The following is a 10,361-nucleotide window of genomic DNA, read 5'->3' on the forward strand; positions in this document are numbered from 1 at the left end:
GCACCGTGAGGTGAGGCAAAAGAACAATTAAAACTAACAAATACAATCAGTCAGTTACGATGAAACGTGTGAAGTCAACTCAGAACAAACCAGAATCAATGACCCCACCCAGCTAAAATATTCTTTTTTTAAGTAAACCAAAAGTAGTTGTATACAGACTTGACTTCACAAACACCCAGGTCTGGTTTAAGTAAACCAAAAGTAGTTGTATACGGATATATATATGGAAAGACTCCATACCAGAAAAAAATTAGAGGATCAAAAAAAATTATGTTTTGATATTATAACCACTAGTGGATTTTTTTTTTATGTAAGTAAAGTTCCTAATAGAACAGCTATTGTTCTTTTCTCTCATGTAAGTATTCAGGCTGTTGTTATAATTGGGCAACTTTTCACAGGAACTCACATCCTGTATTATTTGCTTAACTGAAGAAAAAAAAAACAACCTCTCTGTTTCCTCTAATGAAAAAACAACATCCCCTCCCTAACTGAACCTCACTCCATTTCAGGTTGACAATTAGCTGGATTGTAATTTACCACATAGACCAATCATGTTCATATTATTTTTTATATATCCAGTAAAGTAGTACTAAAGTATATTCAACATACTTGTGCATATTTTCTAAAAATAAAAGCTCAAATATTAAGCCTAAACACCACCATGGCTGCATCCAAACAAATCACCAGAATCTGAACAGGCCTTTAATCCTCTGTTTCATGTGTCTCTGCTTAATTACTGTGTAAACGATGTCCATTGAGTAAAGGGTCGAAGATGAATTATAGTTTGAGGAACATGAGAAGAAAGTTGCAATTAAGTGAGATTTATAGGTGAGGGAGATTTACTGTTCTTTATAATGATGCTAAAATATATAGTATGTCTGACCTCAGCAGTGAGGTGAGCAGGGAGAAACAAGGCCGTTCAATCTGCCCACACAGCAGAGGAAAAGATTATCAGAAGTGATAGTAGAACAGAGGAGAAACACAGCTTCTCACTGAGTTTATGACTCATCTGACCTGTAGAACAGCAGAACAGCAGAACAGTCCACTCAAATGTGGAACACCAAATTAACTCTATAGTCGTGTCAATGAATGTATAGCTATAATATTTGAGAGCTTTGCTGATTTCTCCCACCTACAGCATGACAAACTGATACATCTGCTGATTCTTTAAAAAAAAAAAAAAAACTACAATGTCTTCCTCCTAACCTTCGGGCTACTTTAACACTTACTTGCACACTGCACTGCGTTTTATACTAACATTCATTATACACGATGTACAATAGTTTATATTGGTTGACTTGGATTTTTTCAGTTGTGTCATTATTTTTATCTTTTAGCACAGAATCCTTGTAAATGTGAATGTGCATATTATTATATATCTTTTATCTACATATTTACTGCACTGTATTAACACACTTTCATCCACAAAAGTTCTTCTTTGTTTTTGCTATACTTCATTGTGTTAGTTTAGTGTGATATGCATTTATAAAATAATTTATATAAATCTGTCCTGGAATAAAATGATCAGTTTTAGTTAACGAAGACTTAGGCCATTTAGATACAATCTAAAATGTATTTCTTCAACTATTGTTTAGTTAAATAAAATTAGAACATTTTATTTAAAATGATTTAAACTTCAGATATAAAATGTTTCATGCATTGAATTTATAACTTCTGTTGACTGTTGGAGCTGTTCTTAACACCAATTTGCACACCTAAAAATGTATGACTGAAATGATTGACACTTATATTTCTTGTTGAGGCTATAAAGTAAATGTAGTGAAATAGAAGCTAATTTGATCAACATTCACAATAATAATAAAATGTTCAGTTATTCTGGGATGTTGGGGGCATTTTATTTGCCCCAAGGTGTCAGTGTTGGGGCAAGACAAAGCCCTGTGTCCTGGCTGAACAGGCCACTCTGCTGCCAGAAACTTCACCTCGGTCCCTAAACTTTCAGTTTTCACTTGTGGGAAATGAGCTCCTGTTTTTCTACATTTGGTTTAAATAGTTCAAAACAAGATCTGTAGCTTCTACAAGATTGGAAAAAAAAATAGAGGAGCTTAAACATTTATCGTCTCAGTCAAGTTTTTTTTTTTAAGTGTGTCCTGTGGGATAATTTACGTTGACAGCCTCAGTCTATAGTAACACCCTAATTTCATTTCAGTTATAAATCATAAAGTGTTTTTGGAGAGGAAAATCAATTTCCTGCTGCCCCGATTAGATTCAACCGTACATTAACGTCACTATACGTCTGATTTACTGCAGGCACTTAATGCGTGGCGGTAACTCCGAGCTTCAGTGCATACCTGCTTAATGGTGCATGTGCCACGAGATGCATTCAACTGCTGAGTTATTTGGGGACAATGTGTGATGAGTTTTTCAAACCGACTGACGCCTCAGAAGAGACAAACGTTCTATCAAAATGGAAAAATACCACATCAGCTTTGACCCTGAATGACCCAGGATCTCACCTGAATTCATACGAACCTCTATGAAGCGTAAATGATCGACAGATTTCTTTCATTTTGTATGAATCAGGAAGAAATGAGAGTCAAAGTCCACAGGCCTAAACATTAGCCGAGTCTGTGTCTGCTCTCTCCTCTCTCCGTCACTGTAAAACAGCTACACATTAACAACACTGACTTTCTCAAAGCACAGCCAGGATTTTACAACCCTCCACACACACACACACACACCCTTTGGATTTGGGTGCCGCTCTGTCAACACTTGTCTCCAGAGACTTCATCCAGTCCTTCAACTAGCCAATCAGTGAGGAGCACATAGGTGTGCTACAGTCTCATGGGAGCCTATCGGCAGGCAGGAGCCATGGAGACCAGCTGTTCGTGGAAGAGACGGGTGAGGAAGTGTTGAGGGTGCAGGTGGAGAGTGAGCGCTGGGTGGCTGTGATGCAGGTGTTTGATAGTACTACAGTAAACTGTTGTGAGTACAGGATTTATGGCATTGCGACTGTGGTCAAATAAGAACAACGTGTCCCGTGATGAAGAACGTGCAAAGATTTACAAAAGAATCTTAAAAATATCTGCTGTCTTTTTTGGGGTTTTTTTCTGATCTTTTTCCTTCTTTTCATAAACCTATGATCTGACTTGCAACAGAATCCAGTCAAACCTCTGGTCTGTCTTCAATCAAGTTAAAAAAAGAAAAAAAGATCACACCCAAAGTGTGGGAACACCTTCAGGTTTTCACCCCAGATGACCTTACCTCTCTTGATGAACGTGACCTCTGCCCCACGAGGTCACCCTCAGTGTGTCCCTCAGTGAGGTGAAGACAAAGCAGGTAAAGATACAGAGAGAGGAGCTTCAAACACAACGCCTTAAGTCCTATCTCCTGTCGACCGGCCGTAGTGTGGGAAACACGTTTCTCTGCAGCTCAGATGAAGGACTGAGCGAGACAGACTGTATTTAAGCGTGGACAAGGGAAAAGGCAAAAGGCAAAGAGATGCTGTCAGCTGTGATGTGTGTTGAGAGGAATGCACCGGTGTTATCACTCATTGAAGTTATGCAAGAATAGTTTGGTGGAAACCTTTGCCTGGTACAGTGTTGGGCCTCAGCCTCCTCTTACACTGCTGACTCACACACACACACACACACACACACACACACACACACACAGAGAGAGAGAGAGAGAGAGAGAGAGAGAGAAGGAGATAGATCCTGCCCTGAGGATTTTCTAATTACCCTCAGTGAACGGGAGGCACTCAGACTGCCCGGGTTATCACACACACCACCAAACTCCCCGTTCCTCTTCCGAATGTCCTATTTTTAGCTTTCATCTATGGCTCATTTCTCCCTCCGAGGGCATGAGGTGTATGGGAGGCACGGTAAAGAGAAGGCTTCTTTAAGTGTATCTTTGTACACTCAGCCAACTCTTTTTTTGTTGCCACTCGCTGCCAACTTATCCCTCTTCCTCAGAGGGGAAATCACCAGAAAATGCCAATTGTACAAAAGAAGCATGTGGACTAACACGCTGGTGTTTTTTTCTACCTCTCTACTTCTAAAACAAAGTAATATGTAGCACCTGAAATTGACTGAAAATACACTTAAATATTAACTGCCATGTAAAATTACTCAAACTCTGAGCACTTTTAAAGTATATTTGAATATATATTTTATTGCATGCAGAATATAACCACAACAAAAACTAAAAACCTTTGTAAAGCACAGTGTTTCTTCACAATGGCTGCTGCCTGGTCAGTCAGTCAGTCAGTCTGTCAGTCTGTCTGTCTGTCTGTCCATCTGCCAGTCAGCCAGTCTGTCTATCCGTCTGTCAGTCCGTCAGTCCGTCAGCCCATCAGTCTGTCAGTCTGTCAGTCAGTCAGTCAGTCAGTCCATCTGACAGTCAGTCTGTCTGTTAGTCAGTCTGTCTGTCAGTCAGTCTGTCTATCTGACAGTCAGTCAGTCAGTCTGTCTGTCTGTCTGTCCATCTGACAGTCAGTCAGTCAGTCTGTCTGTCTGTCTGTCTGTCAGTCTGTCAGTCAGTCAGTCAGTCTGTCAGTCTGTCTGTCTGTCTGTCTGTCTGTCTGTCTGTCTGTCAGTCAGTCTGTCTATCTGACAGTCAGTCAGTCAGTCTGTCTGTCTGTCTGTCCATCTGACAGTCAGCCAGTCTGTCTATCCGTCTGTCAGTCCGTCAGTCCGTCAGTCCATCAGTCTGTCAGTCTGTCAGTCAGTCTGCAGCCTGCAGTGACAGTGAGGTGAGGAAGACTGGTATCAGATGAACACATGAAAGCGGGAGGTTGCTGGATTTAAGGCTTTTTGTCTTTGGCCGTTCAAAGGAGACAGCTGTCGACTGCACAAGAACTGACTCTATTCATGTGGGGCGGGAGCACAGACAGAGACCGCGCCAACACACACACGGACACACAAATATACACGCACACACAGAGGTGCAAACACTGAGAGAGAGACACTTCAGAGGAAGCTGTGAACAAATGTGTCATTACACACATCCACAGAGCGACCACAAGTATCTACAGCATGTGTTCACATACAGTAGGTCAATGTTGTCCTCTCAGAGAAGGTGTGTAAATATTACAGTTGCTGTATATCCTCCTGTGTATCATCAGTAAACATGGTACATCTGTGCAGAGACTGGTTTAGTAACTGTTCTGTTTGGTTTCCCAGCCGGGGCCTGCACTTTAAAGGAACAGTGAACACTTTGGAAATACCCCTGGTTTTTGTCTTGTTCTGTTTAAGAACCTCATGTTGCTTTCATCTAAATCTGGTACAAAGAGCAAAATCACTCCACACAAAGACTGAAAGGAGCTCAGCGACTGGACAAAGTTAAACACGTCGTGTAAAACTATACAGAGTAGGTACAGAGCGACATCATGTCACCTGCCATCCCTGCAGGGGGTGCTAGAAACAACTACATGAAAGATGTGTGCACCTTATTTAAAACAGAAATGTATACATTTGAAAAAACTCTGTGAAGGCGTTCCTCGGGTGACTTGTTTAGTCAGCAGTGTTTGCACCAACAGCTCTGTGATTCATTCATTACATTCATACAACGACCAGAGTTCAAGCATTTTAATATTGTCTTAGCGTCAGTGACACAGAACAGTCACATCCCTCAACCCCACCCTGACCTCCTGCGTGTATGAGTTCACATATTCATGACAACGAGAACTCAGTCATGACACGCACACACACACACAAACAGAGGGTCAGCTGTTGAACAGCTACTGAAAGTCAAATCTCTCTCTTTTGCCTAAAGCAACATTTTTCCCTGCCGTCTGGGCCTTCTCTCCACTGCTACAGGGCTTCAGTTGATATTTGCATCAGAGGCAAATTACAAACAGCGTCGGTGTCGTCTGCAGTCGGACACACTGATGCTCTCTACAAGTACTGTGCAATACTTCGCTGCAATGTCTAGGCTGCTGACTGGTTGGACTGTTGTACTAAGACAAAACAGAGAAATAACTGGCTGTGACGGTCAGAGACACCGACTCAGACTGACCTGCCTGATATGTCGAAGCTCTGTGTTATTAATGAAAAGCTGCCATCAGTTTAAAGCGTTTTTCTCAGGATCTGAGTTCTACTCTTTTTTCTTGACATTTTTCCAATGATAATAATTCCATCTTTTGGGTTAGTCATTAATAACACATACATTCTACACGCTGTTATTTGTCTTTGTGTTCCACTAACATACAAAAAAGAGGCCTTTTGTCATAGTTTTACCTTGATTTATCATAATAAATCCACAGCTACCCTGTGATTGATCTGATTGGTCACCTCTGTGTTTAAATCTGTCTTTATTCAAACTGTTTCTTTACCATCCATTATCTACCATTTACTCTTTTTTCAGGGTCACAGGGGTCATTGGCCCTATCAAGCATGTTTTTGTTCTACCAACATTTGGTCATCAAGTCTTCAGTCTTTAGTCTACTTCAGTCGAACTGAAAAGTAAAAATGGTAATTAATTCAAGAAAATGTTTTAATTTCCTTTTATTTTTTTTCTTTGAGCCTCTTCTTTGAGTCGTTCTTTACTCCTAAAGCCTTATAAATTATTATAAGAATTTTCCTATGCAAATAACTTTGCATTTAAGGGCAAGGCTAAAATAAACAGCTACAGGAGACAAAGCTGCTCTGTCTCACTCAGACTCTGTGCTTTTCCCTGTGTCTTTTGTCACGCTAATGCAAAAATATTCCGGTTGCAAAAACAACTATGAAGAAACATTTTTGCCTGCAAAACTTACAACAGAAAAGACTGAGAAGAGAAACAGCTATCAACTGGATTATTGTAGTCGACAAAAAAGTGGGGAAAAAAACAGGACAAAATCCTAATGAGGACCCCTGTAAAAATGGACAGATTGCACCTTTACCCCCTTCACTGTATTATTTAGTTTTGGGTGAGTAACCTCCAAAGGAGAAGGTGAGTCATGTCATGTCGGTGTCATCAGGTGTTAATTAACCTGTTTCCCATCAATTTGACCCATCTGCCGAGGGGAGTCTCTCTACATATGGGCTGTGTTCTCTTATAGAAAATGTAATGACCACCTTCGTAACAAATCTGTACAAACACGGGCCTCTGGGCCTGAGCAGCTGCAGACGGGCTTCACTGAGGGTGGGGGCCGCAAGCTGGGGTAAGGGTGGGCCATTGATGTGTTAAGCAGGAAAACAAAGGTGAAGAAACAAAGGAGCCATACATTAAGACAAGGGGCTTTTTTTTCCAGGCAGTTCCCTAGTTTACAGAGGGATAACAATAATAATAAAATGATGATGATGAATAATAATATATTTTTATAACACTACCAACTTGTACCACTACTACTGATACTGCTGCTGTTTTTACTGTTACATACAGAGACAAACAAGCTGCTGTTGCTCTTTAACAGGAAGTCCAGGTGACTTATGACGGTAGAAAATCCACACTTACTACAACAACAATGTTCAATTATTGATCATACAGAGCATTGATGTTGTGCCTTATCATCTGGCTTCTTCTAAACAGGATGCAGTTTTTCAAACTATCGTCATGAGTTATGGCCAGGTAAATGTTTGCTCACATTATTCACAGAGTGAGACGTACTTTCAGACTGGCAGCTTGTTCTTATGGAGCTACTTTGGGCAGTTAGAAAACTAGAAAACTGACTGTAGAAAACTAATGAAATAACAAGTAAGAATCCAGTTCTCTACAGCTAATGCAGCATGTACAGCAAAAAAAAAAAAAAAACACCTTGAGGCCAAAGTTACCTCCTTCACGTGTGAGAGCAGAGCAGAGCACAGCAGGGCAGGGCTGATATTGCATCATTGGGAATCCCATTGTAGCAACAGGGAGTCTGTTGTCAGCCAAGGAGGCAGAAGAGGAAAAACAAGGTGCCTTGACTCTACATCACCTGTGAATGTGAATAGATTTGTCCGTTTGAATTCAACGTACATCTGTCGTCAAGTATGTTTTAATAATAAGATGCAGTAAGGTAGCAGACAGCAAAATAACCTTAACCTTATATTTAGCAACATATACAAATGGTGTAAAAAAAAACAACAACTACGTGGAGTCGGGTGGGGATTGAGTCACACCTCTGTTCATCCACTCCTCTTTTTGTGACTGAAATTATCTGATCTGGCAGCTCTGACTCTTTTTTCATTAAATGATGCTCAGGAAAGAAAGACTTTCTGTCTCTTTCAAACCATCTGCTCTCAGACATTTCAGAGAAGTAAGATGATCCGTGGGGTACAAGCAGTCGCTGCATTCACGCCAAACAAAGAAGAGACAACAGCATCTCCCTGCAGCTAAACTGCAGCTTCCTCACACACAAAGATCAGCAAATCCTCTGCACCCGAACTGCACCCACGTTTTTCCAGATTAGGAATTAAACAAAAAAAAAAAAAAGAAAAAACACTGATGTGGACAAACTTGTTGATGCAACACAGGTGTGTAGTGTAAACAAAGCTACTTCATCCTGAAGGCTAATTTCTTCATGTCAAACTAGAACACCTGATCACTGCACAAAGATGACAAAGTGAGGCAGAGGATGCTGGGATATGACTATGTCAATGGGATAAATACCCAACATTATGAAAGTAGCAATAAACAGCAGAACATCACAGGGTCAATGAGGTTTAGTGGCAGTTTGGTATTAATAATTTACATAATACGCAATAAAAAAATTATAACTGGAGCCTTGGTATTATTTATATGAGAGTTAATAAATTACAATAACACAATAAATAATAAATCATCTGTATTTATACATTACATCCCTCAACTATTTTCCTAAATGCCATATTATATATTATATTATTTTTTTTTTTTTCTTTAATGCAAATTCTTAAAGAGCTAATCATATAGTTAGTATGTAGTTTCATTTATCTTAAATTAATAAAAACAGCAATTCTATGTGTTAGGGGATTATTATTATAATTATTCAAATTATTTTTAAATTTGTATTTTAACGTGGACATTTTTATTTTTCTTTCGAAAAGACTAAGTAAATCTAAAACAAAATTCTTCTTTGTGTAAGTAAACAGACTAATAATTAAGTAATTAAAACTTTAGTATGACCTTACCCGTAATCAAGTTAAATATGTGTTGCTGTCGTTAAAATTGATGTTAAGGTTTAATAAGGAGATGAACGTAACCGGTTTTAAGCACGCAAAAATGATTGAGGTGTGATCAGAGTCGGTAACCGTCGGTTTTACCAATTTGTGGCAGTTACTGACACTCAGTGGTTACCTTTCGCATTGCAACCAACTATATCCCGTTCTCCCACTTCTCCTTACGTGCGCTGGAGGAACTACAGTGGCCGTAATGTCCCAAAAGAGCAGAACAATTGCACGTTCCTTAGTCGGCAGAGGGCTTCCCCTTTACATGAGAGTTTCTAATAACGACCTCCGTAGAAACAGACCACTGTGTTAGTGAAACATTAACCATGGCACACATCACCACAATGTGTCTGAAATGACACTAGAAGCACCATCGCGGCTGTAAAATGTTATATAAATAAATATTATAACAAACTTTGGATTTGTTTTTCCTGGAAATCTGCTTGAAAATATTCACACTTCCGGTCCAATCTAATGTTTTTTGTTTGTTTTTTTTTTGTTTGTTTGTTTGTTTTTTGTGGTAAATGGAAAATAACTGTATGGCAATGTGTCATTCAATTGGACTTTTGTGTGTGTGTGTGGCCTAAATCTGACGCGAAATCTGAAAACATTGAATACCATCCATGTCTTGCTCTTGTTCAATATGCCACTTGATGGTGGTGTTGTTCCACACAAATTTCCAACAGCGTAACACGAGAGGCTGGACAGGATTAAAGTGACTAGCAAACATTGGAAATGTAAACGTTCACAAGTGGAATTATTTCAAGCCCCACGGAAATACACTTACCCAAGTGTATGAACTGTTAATGCCCGAACAGTTGCCGTTTTATTGCTAGCTGGTCTTGCCCACGGAGGCGGCCATGTTAGATCACAACGCAACGACATGAACCCAAAGTGGACAAACTAAATACTTTCGTCCTTAGGTAATATTGAAGTGCCACTATGTTTTCTTACATGATTAAACAGGAGTGGTGAGGTGAGAGATATTATGCCATATCATGTAACTTAACCAGGAGGCGATGCTAAACGGTGTAACTCTTAAGACATTGCTTGCGTGTAAGTTTGTTTGCACAAGACACTGATTAACAATCAGTGCAGGGACAACATACTATCTAATACAAATTGTGGTAACGTAACATTACCAACAGGAAAAATATATTTTATGAATTTTACCTTCTGTATTTCATAGGGCTAGTGGCGCAATGGATAACGCGTCTGACTACGGATCAGAAGATTCTAGGTTCGACTCCTGGCTAGCTCGATTATTTTGGGGCAGTGGTGTCTTATTGGTTAAGG

General features: G+C 39.7%; 1 non-coding gene across 1 annotated transcript; it reads left to right on the forward strand.

Moving 5' to 3' along the window:
- Nucleotides 1–10,253: 10,253 nt before the first annotated feature.
- On the forward strand, nucleotides 10,254–10,326 carry trnar-acg (transfer RNA arginine (anticodon ACG)). The gene has a single exon. It is a non-coding gene; the product is annotated as a tRNA-Arg (tRNA).
- The last annotated feature ends 35 nt before the right edge of the window (nucleotides 10,327–10,361 follow it).

Source organism: Cynoglossus semilaevis, chromosome 10 (genome assembly GCF_000523025.1).
Source record: "Cynoglossus semilaevis isolate Cse_v1.0 chromosome 10, Cse_v1.0, whole genome shotgun sequence".
In the NCBI taxonomy this organism is placed as follows: domain Eukaryota; kingdom Metazoa; phylum Chordata; class Actinopteri; order Pleuronectiformes; family Cynoglossidae; genus Cynoglossus; species Cynoglossus semilaevis.